The 15,504-nt window shown below is 33.3% G+C and overlaps 1 long non-coding RNA gene across 1 annotated transcript; it reads right to left on the minus strand.

Annotated features, from left to right (window-relative positions):
• Positions 1 to 2,778: 2,778 nt before the first annotated feature.
• Positions 2,779 to 14,616, minus strand: LOC308642671. The gene is made up of 2 exons (XR_014020604.1): positions 14,494 to 14,616; positions 2,779 to 3,014 (listed from the first exon to the last, which is right to left on the minus strand). It is a non-coding gene; the product is annotated as an uncharacterized lncRNA (long non-coding RNA).
• Positions 14,617 to 15,504: the final 888 nt, after the last annotated feature.

The following is a 15,504-nucleotide window of genomic DNA, read 5'->3' on the forward strand; positions in this document are numbered from 1 at the left end:
AAAACCTGATCAGCTCTAAACCCGGATCCGCCCTGGTCCTTGAGCATACATGCAATGTCCCAGCGAATGTCCTCTAAGCAACATGGGGTACCTGGCAAGGAAATTTCGATGCATCATTTCTACTTGGCAATGGCCCTCAGCACTTTTAAAGTTTGGAAATATTCCATGAATTATGATAATTGTGTACATTTTCACAATAACAAAGCTTAATTTGATGTTTTAATCATTTTAATTAAAAAATCTATTTCAACCTAAAATGATACATCTGACAAGTTACAATAACTCATCTATAGTAGTTAGGGAATTATGCTTAGAAAAACTGCGCTTTTATACTTTTTCATGCATGGATAAAATATTAAATAAATTATTCAATTTTCCTCTCAAGCATTATTTTCATTGAGGAAGTCCCTGCAAACTAGCAAATGGAAAATTGAATTCACTAATGGTGAAATTCTGCTATATTGTCTCACATCATACCATAAAAACATTGAAGTTTATGATCAGAATTTTAACTGTAAGTAAATTTTAATAGATGTATGATAAGATGAAGCAGAGCCACCTATAATACTTTGATTAGCTGTAAATCCTAGTTTCTTCAATTTAGAGTGAATTCGTCAAATCTACAATATCTTAAAATATCAGATGCCCCCCCCCCCACTACACACACATAAAGTCAGATACTTCTTTAACATTAACTATTCATTCTAACAACTGAGTTTTTATAATGGAGTATAATATTTTTTTCCATTTTTATTACTATATTTTCAAGTCTTATGTAATTCTATGAAATTATTCTATAGTAAAAGTTACTTAATAAAATTGTGTTCCATTAAATAAAAATAATTTATATCTATAAATTTTCTTAATAAACATTTAAAACTTGGTTTGTACATTTATTCTGTATAGTTGACTATGAAAAGGAGCACAAATTTTCCTTTTTTCTAAAGATTTTTTTTTCTATGGAACATTTTCTAAATACTGAAATACCTGACAGTAATTTCTCACTAACAGAGCAAAGTATTCAGAACTCAATAGAAAAACAAAGAAATGTTGTTCTTGTCTGAATTCAAAATTTTAATAGTAAAAATAACTTAAATCCATACCCTGGAATCTCCCTCAAAATTAATCCTACTCACAATTTATTTTTCATTCAACCCATCTTTTAAATATTTTTATAAGCCTGTTGTTACTAAAAAAAAGTCAGAGGAAGACGAATGTGAAAAGTTCATTTTATTTTCATTTTTCTTTTGTTCCTTCTTTATTTCAGTCTCTCTCTTCCTCCTTCCCTCCTTTCCTTTCTTCCTTCCTTCCATTTTTTCATGTTTAATTTAAAAACTCCATTTGTTTTCTTGCAGAAATTTTGTTCTTTTATCATAGCAAGTATATTAAATTCTGTATTCCTATAATATCCTTGAAAAACTAAAATAAATTCTGTTTATAAGGACTCATGTAAAAGGTATATAATGTGTGAGGTTGTGGGTGAAAAATATTAAGTTTAAGATTAAGCTTCTTACAAATTGTTGTATCATTATTTTACTATATGCATGTCCCTGGGATTCATGTAAATATTGAACTGAACAAATTGCTTGGAACTCCTACCTTTAAGCTTCAGAGAATGAAGATTGTTCTCATTCGTGACCCCCCACATTTCTGCAATGGTCTCATTTTAAGTCTCATTTGAGCTAGGAGGAATGTAAATCCCCCAAAATGCCTATTACATGGTCTTCATTTCATATTCAACCTTGGAATCAGATTTGGCAACTTAAACCTGAGGGAGGGGAACAACTTTCTTCTATGCCTGTTGTATGACTGGAACTGTGATGAATTTGCCCTTTTAGTCTTAACCCTCCTGAAACAGCCCGGGTGGTAGATGAGTATTCTCATTTCACAGATGAGGAAAGAGACTATGAGAAAGGGTAGCCTAACACCAGAGCGGACAAATGATAGAGTTGAATAAGATGTCCAGGTTATTGGCTCTAAAACTCATGTGGTTTTTCTAAACACCAAGGAGGAAAGAATAAAACTTTCAATTAATGTCATACTGTTCATGCAAAGGAACAGTAGGATGTTGCCATAGTAGCACAGACTGTAGATCAATGATGCTTGAGTTCAGTATCTAGGACTACAAGCTTTAAGCCATATGTCCTTGCACAAATTATTCAACCTATCTGAGCAAAGATTCTTTATATACAAAATAATGGTAATAATAGCTGCTACTACATAGCCATAATGTGTTGTGAGGATGAAGTAATCAGGACTTGGCATACAGTAAGTGCTGCCTATTATTACTACAATTAATTTTTTTAAATATTTTTTAATGTTGATGGACCTTTATTTTATTCATTTATTTATATGTGGTGCTGAGAATTGAACCCAGTGACACACATGTGAGGCAAGCACTCTACCACTGAGCCACAACCTCAACCCTACAATTAATTTTAATAGAAACTTATGCAGAGGTAATCACAATTAATCCCTACTTTTTCTCAGTTGGAGACTAGATCTAAGAAGTAGAATAAATTGGCCAGGGTTATAAAACAAGACAGAAACAGAATCCAGTTTTCCCAATGTCCAATCTGCTGTTGTGTTTGCAAGCAAATACAGCATTCACAAGGTAATGCATGCTGATGTTATCCTGAGAAATTAGTTGTATCATTCTATAAATCCCTAAGATTCCTCTGTAATCTGAGAAATAGTATCATCTAATTGTAAATTTGTATGGATATTGATAACAAGAATTAATCAACAAATTATGAGCATTTTGTTACATTGCATAAGTCCATAAAAGTCCATTTAAGGATAGACTCTTTTATATACACATAAAATATTATATAGAAAACACTGAATGAAAAATGATGGTAAATAACTTTACTTAAATGTGAAAGATGTCTTTTTTTGAGCTTAGGAATTTAAGACTCCTTGAATATTTGTCAAAATTAATGATGTGGAAGAGAGTTGTTACTCTTTCCTGTTGTCTCAAATGCGTTGGCTTCCTCTGCATTGAACATTTTGTTCTAAAAAAGAAGAGAGCACAATGATTAATGCACATATATTTTATTTTGTTAAAGTTTCAAAAATGATAAAACTCTGTTTCACAATGGATTAAAAAGATTTTGTTTCTCTGGAAAAAAATGTAACGAGCAACATAGATATAAAAATCAAAGTGGTTGTAAATGATGAATGCTAAAATATTTCTGAAAATTTATTTTTCTCTGATGGAAAGAAGAAAAGCAGAAAACTAGTCTTTTTGGATTACATAAACTTGAAGACAGTTTCTGGACTTTTTTATAGATTACTAAGCATTTACTATACAACAAGGCAACATGCTAATTGCTGGAGACACTGAAATGGATAAACTAGACCTTGACTCTCAAAGACATTGCAACTACTTCTATTTTTTGTTCTAGTTGCTTAGGTCCAATACAAACTAAAATTATTTAATCACTTTGAACAGTTTGGTTAATAAATACCATAGAGTTGAGACAATGTCAGAATATGTATACTCACTAATGGTCTCTTGCTTTTACCATTCTCTATAGCATCAAGATACAGTTAATTTTACTTTCAAAAGCCATTGTAATTTCTTTTATTTGTATAATTAATATAGAAGAACTATAATACATTAAAACAGTGGGTGCAAAATTGCTTAGATGATAGCATTTTGCTTTGAGGTGAAAAAATAAAACATTTTAAGAAAATGTAAGTAATCTCTTAATTAAGCACCATTTAGATTGCAAAAATGCTTATTTTATTAGTAAGATTGTATCTTTATTTGCTTATTTGTATTTTATCAAGTGCACCATCTTAATATCGTTGGCATTATATTTTTCTGGAGAGTACACAATTTACCAACTAGCATGCTTTTTTTGTGGAGGAGGTGGTACTGGGGATTGAAGTCAGGGGCACTCAGCCACTGAGCCACATCCCCAGCCCTAATTTTGTATTTTATTTAGAGACAGGGTCTCACTGAGTTCTTAGTGCCTCACCATTGCTAAGGCTGGCTTAAACTCCTGATTCTCCTGCCTCAGCCTCCAGAGATACTGGGATTATAGGCAAGTGCCACCACACCTGGCTCAAGTAGCATAGTTTTTAATATAATTTTAGAGTGCAAATTTCCCCTAATAATTTCCAAGGGTAATTTATTTTCATGAGAATATTATGTATAGTGATGTTAAGTTGTCCTCAGTCTCTTAAATAATTTTCCTAAGCACTAATAATTTTACTTAAAATTTTTTTTCTCAGATACAATTCTAGTTTTTCTTAGTAATGATATATGTCTATAGATGCAAAGATATAAATGAAATATTCACAAATAAAAACTGTATTCAAATTTTATTTGTGATCTTATTTTTATTTTTTTGTTTCTTAGACTTTTTAGTTGAAGTCTATCAAAGGAATGAATAAAGTACAGCACTGAGCAATCCCCTCAGCTTTAATATGTTGAGGTTAAACTGAAGCCTATTGCTGCAATGGGGCTCAAGGATAAGGTGCCAAATAAAGAGCAAAGAGAGCTCATTGGGGTGGGTGATCCACGTGCAATGTAAACTAAGATGAGAAATTGATCCTTCAGTGTCAATTAAGCTGGAGAGACAAATTCCTTGAGGTGGGGACTCACAGTGTGTCAAAAGTGAAGAGGGAAAGTTCACCCAATAACAACCATTGGATGTGGTAAAACAGGTTTACTAATTAAGGCAAGATTGAACAGGGGGAAATGCAGAAGTTTGGTAATGATCATGTATTCAATAATTTAATAATAACAAAGAATTGAATATCATAATAAATTTAACAAAGAATTGAATATCATAATAAATTTAACAAAGAATTGAATATCATAATAAATTTGACAGTGGGGTCAGATCTTTTGTTTTCTTCTAATATGCTGTTTATTTTTCTGTGAGATGTTTACATGATAGAAGGACATTCAGTTATTCATTATTTAAACCAGAAAATGTTTATGGAACATGTTCTTTGTAAAATAAAACATGGTTTAAGTCATGTTAGGGCATGAAAAATATATAGGTGAAGAAGTTTTCAACTTAACATGAAAAAGGTAAAGATTGTTGAGGTCAAGAATTAATGGGATCATGGCCACAAAGAAATGACAATATTAACAGGGAATCTGAGAAGCAGTGACACAAGATGTTAAAGACAGTTGGGTTTTCTGTGCTCACATAAAGTCTACCATAATAGCATATTTGTGTTACACTCACAAATGTGGATTCCATGAGCACAATGTTCTTGCAAGCCAATATGCATTTCTGTGAGTTAGTAGGTCAAAGAACACAAAGAGATCATTTCTGTCTCAGGAGACCAGGCAAGATGTGAGGAGAGTGCAAACATGAGATTCTGGGTGTAGCATTGGAAAGAACTCCAACAATAGCAAACTGAAGGAGAAGCAAAAGTCCCCAAGTGAGAGGGCTCAGCAGACCCTATGTTGAGTTTACTACTGAAGCATAGAATTTATTTAGAGGATTAGCAGATGGGAAAAATGGAGACAGTCCGGGTGTGAGTTGCAAGAGGACCTTAGTGCCTGGTAAAGGGTTGATGCTTTATCAGGGAGGCAGTAAAATACTGAGCAGGAGAAATAGAATAAAAAGGCTTTGCCTCATGAGAAGCTGAAATAGTGAAGGGAAATTTTGTGGTAAAGTATGATCACCTAAAATCTGATACTTTGAAAATAATCTCAAACTAGACTGATTTCTCTAAGAGGTAAAATGTTCGTATGAAATTATATGAGTATTTTCAGGGAAAATTGGGAAAAAAATAAGCTACTTGTATTAATATGTGATTTCCCATTGAAATTTGAAATATAATTAGGAAGTGCTTTGAGGGAAATACTCTTCTAAGGAAATAAAAAAGAACTTGATATTTTACTTTTTTACTTGGGCACAATGGCGATTTAAGAAAAAACACAGTGGTAAGTACTACTGTTGTATCAAAGAGCCTGGACCTGGTTCATTCCATCCAAAGTAGGTCTAGTCTTCCTTTGAATCTGATTAGTCAAATGTAAGCATAATTTTAAAACAAACCAGGTGTGCTGACCCAAACTTGGAATCTCAGTGACTAGGTAGGTAGGAAGATCGCAAATTCAAAGCCAGCCTCAGCAACTTAGCAAGTACCTAAGCAAATAAGCAAAACTCTCTCTCAAAATAAAAATAATAAATAGATAAATAAATAAGGTTGAAAGTGTACCTCAGTTACTTGGGTTCAATCCCCGGTTTTTTTTAAACAATAATTTTGAAAGAGAGAAAAATGTAGAAATAGTTTACTTCTGAGCACTCTAATAATGGAAACTATTGATGAATCATTTGATAATAGTTTTATATTTTTCAGTACTTCTCCACATTATCAATACTCTATGTAACAGTGGAAATCATGGATAAAGGATGATTTTCTTGACTAAGGAATAAACAATGCAAAATGAATGAAAATCCTCACTCAGGCATATTTAAGATGCTAGTTATGACTATACATTTTAAAAGATATTTCTGTCATTATTGTCTCACTGAATCTTTAGAATGAAGAACTGATTGAGTCTCAAAGGTTTATTTTTAATTTAGATGCTTTTTCCCCATAACTCTTAGGTTTGTAGAACACATCTAACAACCAAACATTATGAAAATTTCTCAGTTCTTAAACTTAGCAATTTCAGTTAAGAACTTTTTTTTCCCTTCATGACTCAAGAGAACTAATGCCAAATGTTTTCTCTGATATAAAAAGACTGATGCATAGTGGGGTTGGAAGGGGGAGCATGAGAGGATTAGATGAACTCTGGATATGGCAAAGGGGAGAAAGGGGAAGGGAGGGGGCATGGGGGTAAAAAAGATGCTAGAATGTGATAGACATCATTACCCTAAGTACATGTATGAAGACATGAATGGTGTGAATATACTTTGTATACTACCAGCTATATGAAAAACTGTGCTCCATATGTGTAATATGAATTGTAATGCATTCTCCTGTCATATATAACAAATTAGAATTAATTTTTTTTTAAAAAAAGAGAACATGGGAACTTCAAGACTTGGTGTCTTTTTAGATTACTGATTGCAGTACCAATACATATATTACCTTGATGGGGCTGCTTTAACAGACTGCTAAAAATTGAATATTGTAAACATCTTTAAGTTCTGGGAGCTAGAAGGCTAAGATCAAAGTATCAGCAAGGTTTGTTCTTTCAGAGGCCTGGAGAAAGAATCTGTCCCATGCTTCTTCCAGTGGCATGCATTCAATCTTTGGCATTCTTCAATTTATAGATGTATCCCCTGATCCACCTGCCCTGATCCCTTTCTTTACCTTACATTGTATACATACACTGTGCACAGATCTGTGTCCACATTTCTCCTTCTAATAAGTACACTGGTCAGATTGGACTGGGGCACAGAATACTCAGTATAATCTCATCGTAACTGATTACATCCTCAATATTCTATTTCCAAATAAGGTCATATTATGAGGAACTGTAGATTAGGACTTAAACATATGAATTTGGGGGAATGGGGGATGCAATTCAACCTATAACAATATAGAGTAAATAGATGGGTCTGAACAGTGTTGTCATCTTGCATATTGTCTATTCATTATAGATCTTTCATCTGTTAGTTATCCAGAGAAGTTTTTTAAAAAGGCAATTTGTATCAGAAAAAGGAATGGTTTTTCGTTTGTACTCAAGTTCTACCATTGAGAGCACATCCTCATTGGCTCTGCTAACATCAACACATAATCCAGCCCCTGTTCTCTAACATACTCTACCTAAATCTCAAAAAAATCCATCTCTTTTATATTAGTCCCTCCCTTAGTGACTGTCTTCTTCTTACATGATAAAGTCCAAATGCTTAAGAGCGACATTTAGATTATTTTAACCACCAAAGCATAGCTGTCATTCGTACAGTCTTCACAGGTACAAGTCCATATTCCAATCAAATTCAGCTAATCACCATTTTTAGAACACAGCATTTTTTTTTCTTATTTCTGCGGGTTTGCTTATGCCTATTTTCTTACTGAAAATTCTCTTTCTCTTATGCATCCTATAAACCTGACTGAAATCCCATTTCTTCTTGACACCATCAACATGCACGGGTTATTCCTGAGTCTCATTCTTATACCACTCATGTTCTTATAACTAATCTTGAACTAATTTCTATTGGTATTGCTGTTTTTTTCTTCCCATGTTTATGACTTCTTCTAAAACTGACTTGTAAATGTCTTCGAAGCAAATGTGTTCTGCTTTGTTATCCATAGAAAAATATAGATGCTCAGACATTATTGACAGTTAGAATTGATTTACTGTGCTTTTTCTTTTATCAGTGAAGTACACAGTGGGTGCATTTTTGTTTCACTTTAATTCATTGTACTCCCACAGTTAGTTGTTAAATTCCCAGTTCACAGAGTGCCACATTATCTCATCTAAAGTTGGGTGTCAGAGATCTGAATCCATCCTGTGAAATGACTCCATTTAAACTTTAGTGTCCTTATCTATAAAATCAGACAGTGGTATTAATTTAATTCTAAGTTAACTCTGAGATATGTCCAAGAGCCTATACAATTAAAATGCAATCTTTATATAAAGTTAATCAAAAGTAATTTTTATAAATTTATGCAAATAGATGGATGAATGAGAATTTAGTATATTTTATTTTCTTTGTCAGTACAGATTGATAGTTCGCTTGATTTTATAATCCATGCTCTTACTACACTATAAATAATTTTAAAGTGATCTATTGAAAATAAAAACTGAAAAGCAAATTGGTGGTAATTTCTAACACTATGTAAGGAACTAGTATCAGCAATAAACAATAGGGAGCAGGATTGGGATGGGAGACGTAGTGGAACTTTAACAGACTATATATTACTTTCCCAATTGAAAAGAATAATCCAGCAGCTTGGGGGCCAGTGTCAGGTTTAAAGAAAGATCAACAGGTCTAGTGAAAGTCAATAATAAAGATAAGTGTTTTGTTTTTCTTTCATGTAGTGTCTTACAAGCAAAATGTCAAGTCTAAACATGTCTGTGGAGTACACTGATCGTCTTTTTACTCTTTTCTCATAACATCCAAAATGTTTCCTCCTAGTCTTCACTTCAGTAGCATATATACTAAAATTGAAATTATACAGAAAAAAATTACTATGGCCCTTATTCAAGGATGACACACAAATTCATGAAGCATCCCATATTTCCATATATTTTATGACAAAAAATGTAAAAGGACATGAAAAAAATCTTTGGAGGTGATGAATACATTTATTATACCAATTTTGTATTACAGAATCATGGATGTGTATGTATATTCAGCTCATCAAATTGTATGCAGTAACATAAACAGGTTTCTATATTTCAATTATGCCTTAATAAAGTTGTAAATTTTGTTTAAAAAAGTTCTTACTCCTGACAGTTTTGAGAGACTACCATTTTGAAGATAAAGTAAAATAAATCAGTACCCAAGAGAAGCAAAATAATCTGTGATACTTGGTATCTGAGTTAGCTTAATTAGAAGTAGATGAGAAGTGAATATGATTCTAGATTCCCTGGAAACTCAGAATAGAATTTCATGTGCTGCATCATTTTCATTGTAATAGAAGAAAAATATCTAGGTGAATCTATAGAGAAAAAAGTCTTGGCACTGATATAGAGATAAAATCCATTTTGTTAGCTCTTTTACAAGGAATATTTGAGCAGAGAGTAGACCATGTCTTCAACTGCAGTTTCTAACAGAAGCATTTTGTATCAATGGTCATTTTGTTTATCGAAGTGCTAACAGTGTTGAGAGCACAATACTCTATTTTAGCACAGGGGAATTATCCTGCAGAGAACGAAAAACAAGACCTAAGCCCTTTGCTTTCTGATGATTCAATTCTTTCACGGTTTAACTGGAAGGATTGGCATTTTTTGCTCATTATTATGTCCATCAGATTGCCTTGGAACATCTTTAAATGTATAAGGTGAGTAAGACATATGGCAACAAGAGAGGAAGTAATCTCACAGGTAAGCATGCCCTGTGTGTGGAGTTCCCATTGGGCGCAGCCTCGATTGCAGTAGGAATGAGCCAAACATGGTGCAAATAAATCCAAGGAGTATGGTTTCAATAATCAGGTAGTGGGAATAAGTTGGACAGGAGCTAAGGAGAACCTTGCCTCCTAGGGCCAAAATAACATAAGGGTGGGTGTAAATAGCTATTGAGTTCCCCCTCCAGCATCAAGATAATTTAGGGCTCCTAGCAGCTTGTTCAAACATTGAAAAAGAAATTAAGGCAGCCATTGGAAGTTCACATCAGTTTAACCCATTGAAAATTCAACTGAAGAGCTCAACCTCTTTAATCTCCAACTTGTTAACATGTCAAGGGGTGGCCTCAACTGGTTAGAGGTTTGGTTAACCCACAACACCATGGCAGAGCTTTCCATCCCCTGAAATAAACTCTCCTGGCCACCACAGATAACTACACACTGCCTCCTTAAACAGGAGCATTGATTTTTATGATTCATCTCCTATCTAATGTAGAAAAATATTCCACTGGTAGAATGTCACTTCCTTTTCCTTTGTGCATCAAGAAAATGTAAGATTTGGGGTCTTTCTTGCACCAGCTTCTGAGGGTCCGTTCAGGGATTAGCCAGAATGTTCTTCATTTGTGTTCTTCCATCTTCTTGTCCAACAAATACTCAAAGAGGTATAACTTCTTGAATAAGAGCTATTTTTTAATTTAACTATTATGAACAAATTAATTATTCTAATAATATCCATTTAAAGAAAATTGACATTTATTAAACTTTATCAGTCAGATATTTTGCCAACTACTAACATCATTTTTTTCTGAATAACTTAAACAGGTTCAGAGAATCTCAGTACTTTCTTCACAATCTTATGCTTAGAACCAGGATTAAATCCAGTTCAATTTAATGCCAACATATTTATTTCCTATTGAATATTACTGCCCAAGGAGAAAATTAAAATAATTTTCTTTTACCTTAAATGTATTGTGGCATTTTTTAGCCCAGTTTTTAAAACACAAGTTCTATATACTGAAATTTACCTTCTCTGAAACACTAGACTTAAGAATCTTCCACCAGAGTCATTGCTGGCAGTTGGAGACAAATTTCATCAGGTGCACTAAATATAAATTTTATCATAGTTTTAAGCTGATACTGATAGAATTTACCTCACTAATAGGTTCTTATTTCCTAAAAGTGACTGTGAAATAGATCCTATAACATTCAAAATGACTGTGCTTCTTCTGAGCCAGGACTGGTGCTGGTCCTCACTACAAGACTTAAGGTAAATGAACATTTTTGGAATGCATACACACATTCCTCTACTTCTCTAATCATACACGTACTTACATAGGGAATTTATGCACAAAAGTTTGTCTAGGAAAAATCAACCCTTTCAATAGACAAATAATAAAAAATGAACTGGCAGACAATTGCTATAAAAATACTACTAGAACAAAATGTAAAAGAGAGCAATAAACTTGTCAACAGATGGGAAAAAATGTTGCTACAGAACAGATATGAAGTTGTGACTGAAGTTTTACTATGCATTTAAAATGTTAATAAAGCTCTTAATTCTATGAAGGAAGACCATGAATCATAAATGTAAGAACTCAAGAAAGTGATAATGAGACAGTGGGAGGAAATGAAGTGTCAATTGACAGAATTCAATGAAGTAGAGAAAAACCCAAACCACCACAGAACTGTAAGAAAATTGCAAGGAACAGATATGAGATTAGACACTTTTTGAAAGACAGCAAGACCATAGAGGCTATAAATGAGCTGATGCAAGAAAGTCAAATAAAAATGGAAGATAAATAAGGATTTGGGAAACAGTGATAAATGTATAAACCAGGCAAAGAAGAACCTATAAATGCATAATTGGGATTCCTGAAAGAGAAAAACAATAACAGTAGAACAGAACAAATATTTGAAAATAGAACTTGAGAAAAAAGTTATGAACAGGAAAGCACACCTCGATCTATTAAAATCATATACCGTGTATTATCAAAAACTGACCCAATCAACACTGAGACATATCCTTCTGTCACATGCCCAACACACACATGTGTTCAAGATATATCCTAGTAAATTCATTAGCTTTTAATGACACAGAAAGCAGAGGTGGTGGGGAGGAAGAAGGAAAGGAAAAGGGAAAATATTGGTCAAGGGTACCAAGTTTCAGTTAGACTGCAGAAGTTTTAGTGATCTATTTTACTGCATGGTAATGATAGTTAATAATGAATTGTATATGTCAAAATTGATACAACAATAAATTTTTAACCTTTTGAAAACAAAAACAAATTGGTGAGATGTTGTATATGTTAATTAGCTAGATTGAATCTTTCTACACTGATAGATTAGAACATCATATTGAAATCCATAAATTAAAACAACTATTATTTGTCAATTAATAATACATTTTTAAAAATACCTCTTAAATCACCAGGCAAAATAATCTAAATTATAGGAAGAAAGAGCATCAGGATTTCCCCTTGGTGGTCAGTGGAGCAGTTAAATTCTTAAAGAAAGAAAATGTAATCCAAGGACTTTATGTCCAGCCGACATGTGCATTAAGTATAAAGCCTACAAACAATATTGAATGTGCCACAACTCAAGAAATACTGGTCACCTACCAAAGGTTGAGCTTCAGCCAATCAAGGGATGACAAAGAAAACTGTAGCAAAACAATTGGTGGTAGGCATTTAATTTATTTATTAGAACCAAAACTGATGTAAACACATGGATTAGATTAAAAATGTAGCATAAATTTTAAATGCCTGACAACTTAGAAATATATAAATAACAAAAATTGAGAGAATGAGGGAGAATTTTAGCAGTGTCTCAAGAAAACTAAATATCTAGTTACCATATGTAACACACCACAAGTATAATATTTAGTGATTGTCTCATATGTCATTGTATGACATCAAAGGATATAACTGATAACAGATCTATCAAGTAATGAATTATAAGTTGGTATGGTTATATGCTTTAATTTTACAGAGATTATTTTTAATAAATATTATTTTTAATAAAACATTCTTTTAATAAATATTATTTTAATAAAACATCGTTGATAAAATTTAAAATGCCCAAGATTTTTAATGACAAAATTAATTTTTAAACACTTTACATTTAAAAATTGAGGAGCCCTTTGAATATAGTGAGGTAAACATAGTTTCTTTTATCCTGAGGAGATATTCTTAAAATTTCATTTACAGCAAAACTTAACCTTTAAATAAATGTTACTGTTCTTCCTTATACTTCTTTCTAGAAACTGTAGTATGTTGCATGACATTATGGTTAAGTTGATGGCTGTAAGTTTAGTGGAAATTATAAATGGTACAAGGTCTACTGATTTTGGGCAGCTAACACACACTTCAGTAGGTATAGAATTGGTGACTTTTGCTTATCTCTGAATGATGTTGAAGAGTCAGGGGAACACGGCTCCACAGCAGGAAGTGGTTGTAGTCCCATGGCTTGATAGGCCATCTCCCCTCTCAAGTAAACAACTGCAAGTTTCTCCTATCACGTGTGTTGGTTTGTTAAAGAACTCCTTGCTCTTTCATTTCAATACAACAAGAATATGTTTTATCATGCAACATGGGTTACAATATGTTTTGGGGTACCAAAACACCTTTGAGAACCTTATTGAAGCTCTAGTACCTTCCCGCAGGAAAACGCACACATCCCATTTTGCCTATCATTATATGGGATTCACAGAACCCATCAGTTTCATTCAAAGAGATCCTCGGGAATTATGGAAGTCAGGATAAAGATCCTGGTTAAAAATTTTCTTTGTAATTTTATCAGAATCCACTCTTGATCTTGCTTGTCATAACCACAGATGTTACTGAATGCTCTGAAAGCGGAAAGGTTGCTTAAATAGCCCCTATTAATAGTTCATCTAAGCCATCTCTCTTCTTGATTTTGAGGTGTAAGAGTGGTGATTCTCAAAAATCTGTCCCAGAGCATCTACAGCAGAAGCACTTACATGTCAAATTAAATATTTTGTGCACATTTCTATACATATTTAAAGTTTCACTTCACCTGAAGATAAAGAAAATTGCAAAGGGAAAAAGCTACAGCATAAACCAGCAGTTCAGATAGAGATGCACTGGAATTTGAACAAAGTAATCTGAGGAGCTGGTTCAAATTAGAGATCTTGGAACAGTTAAAGGTGATGACTTTAACTTTCAAATCTTGATGTTCATTTAGCTCATATCCCCTTGGTGGTAAAAAGAAAATTAAAAAAAAATGGAGACTTGTTTTTAAATCACACACTAGACTAGAGAAGACAGAAGCAACTACAACATCAGAGCTGGACTCTGCTTCTCCAGACTCTCTGTGGGATAGCAACAGATAAAAATAACCCCAGCCCTAAGCCTATGCCCCCCTAAGATGAAACAGTCCACAGCTCCAGCAATAGATTGCCAAGGGGAATAATTAATCATTATGAATCTAAAGTTTTTTTTTCTATTTTAAAATGACTAACATTTAGAGAATACTTACCACATGCCAAGCCTGCAGGTAGACACTGTCACAAAGAGGAGTTTTATATTCATTTCAGCTCAGTCATCTCTTGTCCTAAAAATAGGTAGGAAGATGTTCCTGGGTCACTAGTTTGGCTCCTTTGCAAGAAGCTCAGTGTGGGGGAAGTGCTGAAGCAAGTAACAGAGGATGTCTGAATGGTGCAAACCATATCACCATTAAGGACTGAGTTGCCCATGTGACAGCTAGGTGGGATGGGAGTCCTGCCTTCTGTCATTTAGCCAGAGATTAGAACATGCTTTATGAATGAGTATTGTCCTACCTAGTTATCTGCATGAACATTGTGATTCAATTCAAAGAACAGAGAGCACCTCAGCACAGCATATTTTCACATTTGTACTCTTTCAAGAGGTGATCTAACAGGCATCTAAGATAAACAAATGTCAAAATACAAAGATTAAAGTCATCACCTTAAAATGTACCAAGAAGAATGGACTTAATCTTGATCTCAAATTTGAACCAATTCCTCAGATTACTTTATTCAAGTATGGCTGCATTTCTTTCTGCATTGCTGATTTATGCTGTAGCTCTTTCTTTTTGCAATTTTCTTTTTTTTTATTGGTTGTTCAAAACATTACAAAGCTCTTTACATATCACATTTCATACATTAGATTCAAGTGGGTTATGAACTCCCATTTTTACCCCAAATACAGATTGCAGAATCACATCAGTTACACATCCACATTTTTCTTTATCTTTATGTGAAGTCCTGGATGTGTAAAGAAATGTGCACAAAATATTTAAGTTGGTACTCTGCACCCTGCAGGGCCAGAGCAGCAGAGTCTCATATGCTCCTATTTGTTATTACACTTCTATAGAATTTACAATGAATTGCACAGTGGAATGCACAATGTAAAAATACCCTCAATTTTATAAAAAGATTCCTTGAAAATACTATGAATTCAGACTCAGTGAACTAAAAGAACTTTTGTTATTTGTCTAGTAAGGATTTTAAATTCTAGGGAAAATAGA

Source organism: Spermophilus citellus (assembly GCF_964194105.1).
Source record: "Spermophilus citellus genome assembly, chromosome: 2".
Classification (NCBI taxonomy): Eukaryota; Metazoa; Chordata; class Mammalia; order Rodentia; family Sciuridae; genus Spermophilus; species Spermophilus citellus.